This window comes from Meleagris gallopavo, chromosome 8 (genome assembly GCF_905368555.1).
Source record: "Meleagris gallopavo chromosome 8, MGAL_WU_HG_1.1, whole genome shotgun sequence".
Taxonomy (NCBI): domain Eukaryota; kingdom Metazoa; phylum Chordata; class Aves; order Galliformes; family Phasianidae; genus Meleagris; species Meleagris gallopavo.
The window spans coordinates 14,094,973-14,108,881 of record NC_139411.1 but is presented as its reverse complement, the minus strand read 5'-3'; the positions used below and the strand labels follow the sequence as shown (position 1 = coordinate 14,108,881).

General features: G+C 39.5%; 1 protein-coding gene across 1 annotated transcript in view; it reads left to right on the top strand.

Moving 5' to 3' along the window:
* The window catches only part of LOC104911947 (uncharacterized), a 183,271-nt gene that overhangs the window by 32,767 nt on the left and 136,595 nt on the right, over positions 1 to 13,909 (top strand). Inside the window, exons 2-4 of the mRNA XM_085230204.1 lie at positions 6,974 to 7,087; positions 10,717 to 10,765; positions 11,054 to 11,138. The gene's annotated coding sequence lies outside the window, so the exon portion shown is untranslated. The remainder of the gene's footprint in view (positions 1 to 6,973; positions 7,088 to 10,716; positions 10,766 to 11,053; positions 11,139 to 13,909) is intronic.

Below are 13,909 nucleotides of genomic sequence, written 5' to 3'. Positions count from 1 at the left end.
GACCTATTCAGAGTGGCTGTCTTTACATGACTGAGTCTGCACCAAAGCAGGAATGCATCTGCACATAATTGTTCAGTTAAACAATAGCAAAGTAATACCGGGGAGTATTTAAATGAAATGTAGCAATCTTTGTAGTGCATCAAAGCTTGATTTAGAGTAAAAGTTACTGTTGAAGCCTTTTGAAAGTAGTTAATACAAATTTACATAAGTTTCAGTATCAATCCAGGACCTGTGTGTGGGAAAAGGCAATGAGAGTCATCCAGGGATAATCAGAGCTAGCTAAAAATTCAAGTATTTACAATATTCCATCTTCCTTGTTCCTCTGCAAGTACAAAGAAAATAGCAATACAACAATAAAATGTTGAAATAACAGTAACATTAGAATCCTGGGAGTTACATTTCCAGCTGGGAACAGTACCATGAATGCCACTCAAGAGCACTGGAAGGAGAAAGAAAGAACGAGGAGAACAGTGCCTGCTGGCTCCCAGTTGGCAGGGCAGTATGAAGAGCCCACAGTCCTCAGCCTTTCCCAGAGGAGCAGGTCTGCCTGACTGCAGAAACCTCTGCAGACAGGCAAGCTTTCCCTCCTGAAGGATTCCTTTCAAAAGGTTAGATCAAACAAGTTCATGTGAAAAAGGCTGGGTTAATGTGTTAGTTGGTTCTGGGTACCCCAATAACTGGCTGTTAGGACTTCGAGTCTGCTTGTCTGTATCAGTTTGTTGCTGTCCTCTGAGTTGAACTCCTCTCAGTTCAGTTGTCAGTTCTGTTGGATTTTGATGAACAAAAGCAAAAGAATGAAATCAGCTAAGCTTAGAGCCTGAGGGTGATAAATGCAGAAGTATCTTTCCCTGTCCTGAAATTATTTGAAATATTCTTGCACATAATTAGTGGCCTCCTTACAGCTTTTTGCCCAAATCAGGAAGATGCTGTGATACCTAATATCATCTGCTTTGACCCTTAGGTGATAACTGCTCTGGTACCTGGTGGCTATCAGGAGTCCTGATGCTGACTGTGTCCTGATAATTGTTAGATTTTCGATAATACAAGTTATTGTCTTAAGTTTTGCATTCTGAGTATTTTGAGTGAAGCCACCAAGTGCAAGCTTAAAAACTCACGACTGTTTGTATTTTTGACCAGACGCGTAGAAGCAGAACCATACATAAGGCCAGGATTATGAATCAAGTTTTTGAATAAAAATGCAGTGAGTGTTGCATTGCCTTGGATGGCTGTTTTGGTTGATCCCCCTCTGCCTGATCCAGATGGTTATTGGGAACCATCTGGATGGAGTTTGTGGTAGGAGAGTGGAATCAAGACAATTTATGTTCAGGACTCTTTGAGCACCTCCCTGCTTAGTAAAAGAATAGTAATGTTGTTGGATCTACATTAAAAACTATTTCACAAAGTAGATTTTCTACATTTAAAGACTCAAATGTCTTCCTTAGCAAACAGACTCTTTGCTAAGACCTGTGAAAAATGAAGAAAAAAATCAGTCTGCAGAAGTCCCACAGCAGGATTTAGACTGTGTAGGGGATTTAGAGCCATTCCATTTCTGCTCATGACCTATTTGTGCTGATTGCTGACAGCTGTAATGCATTTCAGAAAGAGTAGCGGAAGAGCTGAAAATTGCTGAAAAAGTGGTTGAGTTTGTTGAGTTTACATTCACTCTGGGAATGAAATGGAAGTAACATAAACTCTGAACTCAAGAGTAAAATGTTTTGAAGGCAGAAAAATTAGCAGCAGCTTAAGTGTAAGCAAAAGTGCATCTTATAGACACTTTTGTACTTGGTTTCAATGAGAGAAGTTAATGGGAGTCAATGAGAGAATGTTGAATGTGATGTTTCTGTTGCTTTTGTGTAGTTTGCTGGTCCTTCTGGGCTGTCTGTGAATTGTGATTGCTTGTTGGTGGAATCATACATTTCTGATAACTGGCTGTGAAAGAAATGGTGCGGTGAGCTGATGAGGAGACAACTGGAAATAAATTAATTGAAAAGAGCTCAGTGGTGACTGCCATGCCTGTGAATGAGGGGAGTGGACAAAGGTATTTAGGCAGAGCTGAGGTGAGAATATGCTACTGATGCTATGTCTGATGTCTGCAAAACTACACTCAGTGTATCCTAGCTCCTTCATCTCACCCCTGCTCCTACCATTACCCCGTATAACCCAGCGTTGTCTTAACAGTTAAGGAAAAGTTACCTTTGAATAAGGAGTTCTTCATACATCAGAACTGGTTGGCATTGCTCAATTTTTTGTTGTTTCAACCATGTTCTAGAGACCAGAGGTCACTCCAGTGCAAGTCTGGTGTCTTGGACAGTTGTTCAGGTGTCCCTTAACAATACCCTCCATGTAATCCCTTGGCTTCTTCTACCTATGTCTGAGAAGTTTCTTTGATTATCTAAGGCACAAGTTCTTAGTGGATGGAAGCTTTTTAGCTCTTGCTGTCTGGGAGCTTTACAACTAAGCAAAACATCAGTTTTCCCAAGGCAGAATAGAAAGCTTATTACACTTCCAGCATTTGACAGTGTATGATTCTCTTCTTAGACATTCAACCCCTTTCTGAACTTGTGCTACCAAATCAGCAGTGTCAATGAATGTAGTTTTTCCAAATTCAGCAGGCACGTGGCACGTGTTGGGACAACCAGTAGCTCCTCAGGATGGTCCCATTTCTGATTACCACCATCTTTGCTGTCTCTCCTCTTGCCCATGTGCCCATTCATACCACCTAGCATTCAGTTGTCATTTCTGATCATGTGCCTCCCTGGGGTTCTCTGACCCTTCTGTCAGGATCTTCATTCTCCATTTAAAACGTGTTTTATTACTGGCGTAAGAAGACTGAATAAATTTTAATGATTACGTGATGTGCAGCCACGCTTCTGTGAAACTCCTATGGTGATTACTACTAACAACCAGTCATGTCCATTTGACAGTTGCGTTACATAGCATCAGCTTCTGTGGAGCAATTTCAGTGGAAAGTTGGCACTGTACTGACTGGTGTGGGTGCCTCATCTGTTTAGGGAAATGAGCATTTTCTTTCCATGGGATCTTGTGAGACCAGCAGTCAAGTACAGGTAGGGCTTGGAATAAACAGTTTGTCTTTGGTTGACCTGCTATGCAGGGTCTTGTAGAGAACAACTCAGAGAGCACAGATCAGGTCCTCTGCAGCATCAGAAAATGTTATGACCAACTGAAAGAGTGACGTTCATAAAAATAAAAGGATTATTCCCTGTAAAGAAACTTAATCATAAAAATTTAGATTAGAAGTAGATTCTTATTTCTGTAGTAGATTAAGGAAAATATTGCTTAAATTGATAGGTTTTTCTTCTCTGATATTCACCTTGTCGATTCATGGCTATTTCTCCCCTTATTAGATATATTCTTAATAACAGGAATAAGCACTAACAAATGTCAAAGAGAAAGTAAAAGCTAACCAACTAACAAAGGCCCTTGTCTTTTTTGCATACAGGCTTCTCTGTTTCGCTGAAGCGTGATCTTGTTGGCATAATATCTGCAAAACCAAATTTCCAAAACAAAACCACTGTATTTACAAATAAATTATGCTACCCACAATCCCTAACTTGTAGACTAAACACCCCCCAAATAAATGTGCTTGTTGCATATGTGTGTCAGATTTCAGTCAATACTGAATTCTGGGATGATGCATCATCACTTTATCTCAAACTTTTCCACACTGTTGCTATTTTCTGACGGGAATTTCCCTTACATCTTGGTCAGCTGAAGATGGTTAATAACATCTATGCTATTACAAGGCAAATGCTTTTTTAATCAATTTAAAGAAATACTTTAGAACCTAGAGGATTTAATATTTTAATTTGATAAAATACAATAACTTACCTTTTCTTTGTTTACATCTTTTAATAACAGCATCCTTTAACTGTTGTAATTACTGTGTGAGAAAATCTTTATGTATGAGAAGCTGCGGATTTTTGTTGTGCCTGTTCTCGCCAGGCATAAACGGGTATATTGTAATAAGAAATCTCAAGACAATTTTTTTGGTGTATGTTTTTCTGCACTGAGGCATTTCACCTGTGCTGCACGCACTGCTGACTCACTTGAAGGTTGCAATTGTGATCACTCATCAATCATTAGAACAAACAAGATTATGTATTTTTTTTTAAGTTGGCAAAAACATTTAATCATCTTCAGCAATCTCTTAATTTCAGAGATTGTGCTGCTTTGAGATAATGCGTGCAGAGAATGCAGGGCAATTTCTAAAATTTAGAAATTATATCCTAGTTCGGGGTGCTGAATGAGCAGCAGAGGTGAAATACAACTAGAAAAGGGAACTCTGTAGGTGTGTAGCCATTAAGTGGGTGCAGGTGTATGTGTGTTCAGCTCTGTATCATTGTGTGGGCTGTCCTGAGGCGTTGTTACCCATGAGCAGTGTGTTCTGGTCGGGGCTGCCCCAGCTCCTGTCTCTGCCTTCCTTTCCTATCTCCATTTAAAGTGAGGCTGCATCTGTTTCAGAAGTGACTAAAATAGCTCAGCAACCTTTTCTTTTCAGAACTCTGTAGATCTGAATCAATTGTTGTGTAATTAAAGATTCAACAAATGAGAGCTGCACCCCAGGGATGGAAACATGTACGCTGCTAACTGTAGTGTATCTTCTCCACACTGCTGTCATTGCTGTACAGAACAAATTGCAATAGAGGTAGGCTGAGTGTTGTGCTTGGCCATGGGAGCACAGCCTGGGAGATGTGGAAGTGGGTAGTAGCAGTAGCAGACCCTCTTTCCCTGTCCTCGGGCACGTATTGTAGTTGCAAAGCTCCAACTTGGAGAAATTCCCACTTGACATGCATGCCTGGTTCACGTGTGACTGAGATTTAAATCTAGTTCTCTCATTCTTTTTAACAAGCGAATGTTATATATAATTAAACTTGGATGGAAGGCCCAGACCCTGACTGTTGAAATCATCTGATGAGACAGAACTGATGTCAGTGTCAGGAAGAGGCCCCTTTACACTTGCCAGGAGCTAAGGTAGGCTGACAGGCATCCCCTTGCCATGAGGTTGCTGGGTGGTGGCTGGAAGCATTTTGCTGTGCACACTGATGGTCAGGCCACCCCTGGTGGCTGAGAACATACTGAGCTTTTTCATCATTGTCTTAGCTGTGCCTGTCCCTCACATCTTCCACGTCTCACCCACTCGTATCTCCTGCTCTGTCCTTCTACCTTTCAATTTATTTCTTCCCATTTAGCATTCCCTCTTCCAAACTACATGTTCATGCAAAGGAAGAAAACCTTAAAGCTATTGTGAAATTTTAGGGCAGTTTAGTGCTTGATGTCACAGAAACTTCCTAAAGAGCTTCATCCCGACTCCTTTTTTATCTGTATGGTAAGTAGCTGGTGGAACCTACTGCAAGTAAGCAATTTCTTACTGTAGTAAGAAATATCTTCCATCAACCATTCTTCAAAGCAAATTATTAGGCTTTTGACCTGTGAATAACGAAGTTGCACCAATTATTTCCAGATATATTCTGAAGGTGAGTTTTAATGAATTAGCATGTTGCAATAGTTTTATTTGGAGAAATTACATTTATTTCAAAACAGTTGCCTTTGTTTTCCTGATGCGTTCTCTGGAAAACAGTTTTTAAGCACCAGGTTTAGCTATTCAGTAATAAGTATAATCTTAGATGTAAGCTGAAATCAGAAAGACTGAAATTCAAATTTGAGATGTGCTTAATTGTTATCCAAAACTGCATGGTACTTTGTTTGCTACCCGGAGTCAGTTCTTCAAGAAATGTTTCATCTTCTGTAACTGAATTCCAGTTCCAGTCTTTCACTGAGAATGTGTATAAAAGCATATGTTGGCCTGTTTGTTTGTAAATGGAGAGTCAAGATGCAAAACTGTAAACTGGAAGAATGCTACATATCTGCAAAGGTCTGCTTTATGTTTCGTTATGTGAAAGTATTTCTTATTTTTTCATTTTTTTGAAATCTTTTGATTCCGTACCAAAAAGCTTTTTTCTTTTCTGCTCTGTGGGTATGTGTAACATGTAACATTGCAACCCGAAGTTTAGCCGCTTTGTTTCTTTTTACTTCATAACCTTTTATAAGGCTTTGCAAATTAAATTCGGTAATTGAAAAGGACAAGTTTCTTTAACACAAATTATAGCCTATCTTAGAATGCATGATCTGTTTCACAGCCATTACTGTGACTAAGTGGGTTGTGTGGCAGGAGACTCAAGAGTCTAGCTTAATAAATCATTGCCCGCTTGGTCAGTTTTCGGCATGAAAGAACAAAAGCATAATATAATTTCTGGTTCAAGTAGAGGATTATCAAGAAAGATTTGTGAGTTGTGTGCAACCCCCTAACCTTCTGGGAAAGAAGGCATTCTAAGACTCACTTATCTTCCCATGAATAAATAATACAGTCTTGCCAATTAAAAAATCCTTTATTGATGACACGCAGATTTATTTTGTGCCATACCTAGAATGCGGGTATCACAAGACAAAGTTTAATTCAATTCTGTAGATATCTCTGTGGGAAGCAAAAAACATGTAAAAGAGCCCCCGCTTGCCTTGAGAATGTGGGACAGAAGGAGCTGTACACAACTTCAGGCTAACCATGCTACAGACTGCAAAACCATCTCATGGAGAAAACAAATGCCCAACTTACGCAAATTACAATAGAAGTCCAGCTTAGTGATTTAGAGTTTCAAAAATACAAAAGGTATGGTAATATCAAATGGGAAGCACTTTAGAGCTTAGTGTCTTGAATGCATGCAGATGAATGAGAATGTTTTAATTGTAGATCGAATTAAGTTTAACTTATTCAAATGGTCCTCTGTCTTCACTTCTAATTGTACCATATGGCATCACCTAATAAGAGCCAAGTGCAGATGCCAGCTATATCACAGTATGATATATTATAAAGCAATCAAATTTGAAGTGAAGATTTATGATGGAACTCTTCTTTGTTAGAATCAAGCAAACAAAAAAGCCATCTGATCTATTACAGGCACTGAACAGACCTCTATTTAAAGCTCCTGTTCCAAGAACTTGTCCTTCAGCAAATGTCCTGCATCCCTAGAAGTCTCAAAGGGGGCTAGGAGCTGAGAGAAGGATGCTAGAGGTGAGACTTACCTTTATTTTGTTGCCAGCATATTTTGCTTGGTAAGGGCGAAGTGGCTGAGGGGCTACTCCCTGCTAGTGTGCAGCTGATGGAGCTGGAGTGCCTGTTTCCTCTTGTACAGCTTAAGTGCATTTGGGAATCCCATTTTGGGTGGGTCTCCAATTCTTTTTCCTCTCCCCCAACAGCCGTAGATACACATTAAGGAGGTGGGAGAGAACATCAGTTTTTATCCCTGAATAACCCATGCTACATCATTCTGTTGGTGTTGCTGGCACTAGGTTTGATCACATGTGACTGGGAATAGCTTTAAGGAGACAATCCCAAAGACTCGAAGTGCTGGAGAATCCTCTGCATTCTTTCATTTTCCTATGGGTAGAAGCATATGGTTCTGGGAAACTAGAATAACTTGAACATTAAATTGGGTGCCAGTAAGATTCCATATGTTTATATCATCATTAAAAATGAATAAATCAATCAATAAGGCAGTATATTTTCTACATTGCCTTCTCATTATTTGCATCCAGAATTCACAGCAGCTTCTCAGGAGCTGCAAAACTGTCATTCATTTCCATGCTTTGTTACAGGGTGGTGAAATTCAGGTTGTTTACTTTTGCTTTTTTATGGAGAAAAAATCAGCATATCTTTCTGTTTACTTCTTTTTTTAAGGCTCTCCAAATGATTTCTGAAACTTTTAGGAATACCACAAATAACAGCGAGGAGTTTGCTATTGTTCCGGTGGTTAGAGAGGAAGGCACTGTAATTAATGCTGATTTGTTCAAGTTTGCCTAAAATTTAAAGTAGCTTGATAGTAGACTTGAATTAAAGAAAGCTTCTTGGAGATATTTGATTTTTTCCAATGAGTAAGTTGGAGTTTGAGTAATCTATTCTATATCTATAAGAATACTTCTTTAGAAAAGTTACTATTATATTATTAGAAACAAATTCTAATTTAATGTTGAAGCAAAAAGCAGAGGCTGAGCTATATCCCCCTGGGACACCAGGAGGACATCAGCATCCATCTGCAAACAGAAGGATTCAAACAGTGATTTCTGCCATTGCCAGTTAGGGAAGTTTTAGAAAAACAGTCATCAGGAATATCTGCAGGTGAAGAAATTGCAACACATGTGCATTCTGACTGTCATTTGACCTATGTACAAGCATGTAAATCTCCCATTATTCCCAAACTGAGTAATCCGTAGATAAAACCGAAGCCATCAAGCGGAAATAATAGTCAGAACTATGTAGCACTGACAGTACGCAGAGCTCGCTGCTCTCTTCTGGCCTTTGTTGCACTGCTTGCTGAGCGAGGGCTGAAATAAAACAGTTGTGTGAGAGTGTGTGAATCTTCAAGTACAACAGAATAACTTGTCCAGACTAAAAATACAAGAAAAGATGAAACAGGAGGAAGATTAGGGTTGATGTACAGGGCCTGAGACAAAGCAGTGACAACACAGAGATCTCCTCCTGCTGAAGAGGAGGTATGGGTTTGATCAGATGGGTCAAGCTGTGAGCTGAAGGAATCCTAGTTCTTCCTTGAATCTGCCTTCTGAGACCAGCATATTCACAGCGCTATTTTGTTACAAAAGTGAAGTGCCCTGGCAAATTTATGCCATACGTGACAAGAAGCAGATCCTCCCAAGTGGAGCAGAGCACGCATTTTCCTTTCAGATTTATCCAAAAAGAATTTTCATTGTTCTTAATAATTTAATCCAGGTTTCTGCCTCTTTGTATATGTTATGTACCGAGAAGTTCAATGTATAAAATCATTTGTCTACTTTCCTTTGCTGTTAAAGAGTTTTAGGGAAATAGCTGAAGATGGTTAACCATAATTAATACTTTTTGGTCTGCCTTCTGCAACTGCCCTCTTGAGACAAATTGTCATGATGATACCTCCGACACTTCAAAAGATTTCCTTTGGAGGAGAATGTCTACTGTGGCACTTCAGTTGCCTGATCTCTCCAGGCTTCTTATATAGTCAGTGAAGAGAAAGATGTTTTTCCTGAGAGTCTAAGCAATTCAGAGCATCTGAATGAGCCTCTCTTCTAAATCAACCTCTCAGGCAATTGGTTTCTTTCAATGACTATAGGTAGCATATTAAACTCGTAATGAGAATAAAAACAAAACAAAACATAAACCCAGCGCTGCTTCCCCCATGAAATTTTTGCAGGTACAATGCAACTTTTAGATTTGTTTCTATGTAAGTTGATTTAGCTGCATCATTCTAGCTCTAGATGGGGAAGAAGAGTAAGTAGTCCCAAAAACACCCCAGGAAGTTCTGGTTGAAGGGCAGTTGTATCAGACCTGAGCTGTACATTGCAGTCCTGTTGAAGGCGCTAGCTCACCAAGAGTAAAAGCTTCAATATGTGGCCTTAAGTAAGTAGAGAGCTCTATTAGTTTTGTTATTTTTAACAGGAAGGGAGCTGCCAGATTCATGTTAGCAGATTCTGGTTAAATATCTCAGATCTGATTTTCGAGGCAACTGGAGCAGACGTCCAAGTGTCACTGCAATCATGCAGCCTCCCAGACTATAACCAGTGCACAGTAGGCTGAGCTGTGGTTTGTGGTCCTTTCACCAGACTCCTGGATGTGCAGCTGGTGGGGGTTCAGGCAACTTGTGGCTATTGTGGGACTCTGGCTCCCCATGCAGCCTCCAGTACTGCACATGTTTCAGCTGTCTGAATGCTGAATCCAGCCAGGAAAACAGTCCCCATGTCTGCAAAACCTGTCTAACGAGCATTGTTCTGACAGACTTTCTTCTCCTTTCCAGTTGATTTCCAGCATCTCTGGTAAAGTCATTTTCTTCTCATCACCCTCATGCTGTCACTTACACCTACAACCTAATTGGAGTAGCTTCCTATCATCCACCACATCACCCTTAGCACAGGAGTGATCTTCCATCGCTGCTCTCAGCCCTTTCCAGCCAGACTTTTCCCCATGCTTTGCTCTGTCCTCTCACGCTAAATCTCTTGTCTGCATTCTTAACTTAAAAATTTCTGCTCTTCTGCCACGGAACTTGAAACAGCCTCGTGCAACTCTTTAAGATCCACTCAATAAATTCTGAAAGAGGAGAGGCTATTTAGAATTTGTAGCGAAGAAAATGCAAGATATGATCTCTGTGTTTTGGGTTAGTTTGGGAAGTTTTTACTGACAATGCTGAATGTTTCAGCTGACACTCATTCACGAACTTGTCACTGTACTCAAAATTCAAATTTTTGCCTATGTCTCCTATTTTGCTGCCATTTAGAACCAGCAGGCAAACACTGAAATCAACAGAGCTTGATTTTGCAGAGGAAAGTTTCTATCCAAATTTAAAGTGGCATTTTATACAAACTTTGTTCTCACATTAAGAGAACAAGGCAATGGCATTTAAAAAGTACCTTTCCTCCTATTAGATCTGCAGTCGGATTTTTGTTTGAATACTTCCCATTTCTCTTCAAATGACTTTTCTTTCACACTTGCTCACCAATCCTCTCTCTACATAGCACAGATCTAGAATGTGTAAATTAACTGTGGCATTCTCACTGGTGAAACAAAAGAGGTGATGAGATCTGTGTCTTTGAATTAATGTAAATTGTTTGAGAACTCTTCATGAGATTTGTTAATTTTTTTTTTTTTATTATTTTTTTAAGGAAACTTTCCTATTCTCTGGTCTGGTTTTGGTCAGTATTTTAGTTACTGGTAAGTTTGTTTTATTTTCTTTAAACAGATGTTTTATCTGTCACATATAATGCCAATTAGATTAGGTAATTCCAGGTGATCTTATCAGTTTGTTCTGTGTAAGTCTTTACAGGACAGGCAACCCTTACTGAAACGGTTCAGGAAATTCATTTGTCTTCTGTTCGTTGTCATACTTTGCTGCCACAGAAAATCATTTCTCACAATACCATGTGTGCTAGAAACTTTATTCTGCTCTATACAATATCGCATTTATTTTATGGTGACTGATGCTTGTTTTTCATGTTTTAGATCAAGAGGAGCACTTCTGTAATGGGTTCTGACAGCGTTTATCAAATCCACAGCTCTTGCCATGCTGCATCCCCCAGAAATGAAGGTAAATGCTGTTGCTGTGCAGGCTGCAGCCAGACATTACCATTTTATACAGGTCTTGCAACAGTAGTTTGTTCATCTTTAGAAAAAAAGAATGTCTATAAAGTACGAAAGAAGTTGATCGTCTGTATCTATCACACAGGATAAGCTAAATTCTTTGAAATGTCTGTTAAGAGAGATATCGCCTGCAGTTTTCATTGACTTGAATTGCACATAGATGTCTAGGGACAGGACTTGACACACTTCCTATAGAAATGACAGGAAGATTCTTAGTATTACCTTTCATAGAGCATCAAATGCAAGTTTTTAAGTCCTAGAAAGTGGCATTCAGCCAGTACAGTGTCTTATACAAGCCTTAATCTGATGGGGTGACTTCTATGTGAATAGTGCTTACAGATTACATGATTCAGTGTTAAAAGCTGCAGAACCAGAGCCTAACGAGAGAAATGTTTTCAGCTTATACTTCAAATAGCATAGTTGTATCTATATCTTGTGTCAGTTCATCACTAAGGCATTTCATCACCTTCAAATCAAACTTTTAAGAAAATCTTGATTCCTGAGAACTGTTCAAGGCACAGGCAGGACATGGATAATAGCTGGGGTCACTACTTCAATTTTGCTATTGCAACAATAATTAAAAATAGTTACTATGAAAAAAAAAATCTTAGTTTTAGCATAGTTTCTATTCTAGATTTTTAATGCTCGCATTGGATGAGCTTTGTGCACTTGAGAGGAGCTTGTTTTACTTTGGTGCAGTCCTGTGGCAGCAGCTAAGCAGGAGAGCAGGGTCAGCACCATTGTGCCTCCTGCTACGTCTGCTTTCCACAAGCTTTCATGTCCTCTCATCCCATTCTGTACTTCGGGTCCCTTTGCATCCTCATTGTCCAGGTGCTGCAGGAACAGCTGATTTATAAACGCCCTGCAGGAATGAACTCCCGTGGAGTGGCAGTCAGGCAGATGGGTTTTGATGATTTTGCAGCCCCTGTACAGGGCAGCAGCCTGCCCTTCCTTCTCGCTTCTCAGGCTGTCACTTCCCGTGGCATCTGCCCCTACAAGGCTGAAAGAGAAATTCATGTGAAGTGACCTGCAGATATGTGCTAGAGCAAGCTAAATGTGCTAAGTGTGATTTAAGAAATCCTTTGAAACGTAGTGTACTAGAACTTGAATATATAATGGCTTATAGGATTTATATTTGTGTATGTGTACCTGCATGCCCATGCTTCTCTGGTTTGTCTGCTCTTCCACAGCTATAAGCAGTTGTCTCTTGTCAAAGAACTGCCTTGTGAACTCAGCCAGGTCCTGGTTTGATGGCGCAGCCATTCTCCTGTTTTCATGTCTTATAATAAGGGCTGTTATCCGGCCATGCTCTGAGCATTTCTCAGAGGAGGAACAAAGAGAAAGGGATCAAGTTCTATGGCAAAACCTATTGAGACCCTGGTGTTTTAACAGATCTGTTTCTGGGTTGGTTTTTGTTTTGTTTTGTTTCACTGGCTCAGCGTCCTGTCAGCATGTAAGCTTGCAGAGGTAATCTGGATATTCTTGAGTGGCTCAGGAAGCTATATTTCTTGCTCTTTTCCCCAGACATGACCCATTTCTTTCTAGGATGATCATTCAGTTCTGCATCTGAACATAGGCTTTTGCTGAGGTATATGTCAAACAGAACTGATTCCTTAAAGCCAAGAATAAATCCAAAAATTTATACATATGCAAGGAGCCTTTCTGCCTGGTCTGCTCAGCCCTAGCAATTTGATTACCTTTTCAAGCCTCTCTTTGCAAGAAGAAAGATCGTTTTTTCTTTTCCACTCCTTCTTCAAAAGTAATATTCTTTATAGCATGAAAAGCTGTCATATATAATGAAGGGCCTGTATACATGCCATGAATACTAGGTGGACTTCTGCCAGGGAGAAGATGACACTAAGACCTGTTGCAGACAGAGGACCTGAACTTTTTTTTTTCTTTTCAGAGTAAGGATTCAAACAATTTACATTTAAAGACCTGATCTTGCCATCTATATTGGCGAACAGAAATTTTATTCCACAGCATGGAAGCACAAGTATCATGTTAGCAAACTGACCACATCTCTAGTAAAATAGCAAGTGGTACAGATTACAGGAGACCTTGCGACTGGGTATTGCTTGGCAACGATACATGTTTAGGTCACAGACTTGGTAACATAACTCATGCTAGGTCATAGACTTGATGACATGATTACTGCTGGGATGAATAGGTAACATCTGACTGGGTAACACACAGTTCAAAACAACTAACTCTTTCACTGCTCTCTGGCAACACTTGTAAAGAGAGGAACACAGAAAAATAAAGCAATATTAAAGGTGAGAAATCTAACTTCTTGGAATTTGGAGAATGGTAAATATTGTTCTACAAAAACTTCTCCAGATGGAATTTCGGCTCTTGTTTATCTGGCTAAAAATACTTGCCTCATTTTCTTCGCATCCTAGATGTGAAGATCCTATATGTTTCAGTAAAGAGCTAGCATTGTATCAAAACATTGAGTTTTTCCTAATTTTTTTTGTTTGTGATTTAATGTTGCATTTTGCGTTACAATATATAAATGTGGATGTTTTGATATTATAGAAAGTTAGATTTTTGTGCGGTGTCCTTACTGCTGCTACACTTAAGTTCCTTTTCAAGTTGGCTCATGTTGCCCTTATGTCACAAGATCATACCTTTGCAACAGAAAGACATGCTTGTGGCAGATGTTTTAATACAATGCTTTTTTTTCCTTTGGTCTGAAAATTGTTTTCCAGAATGTGT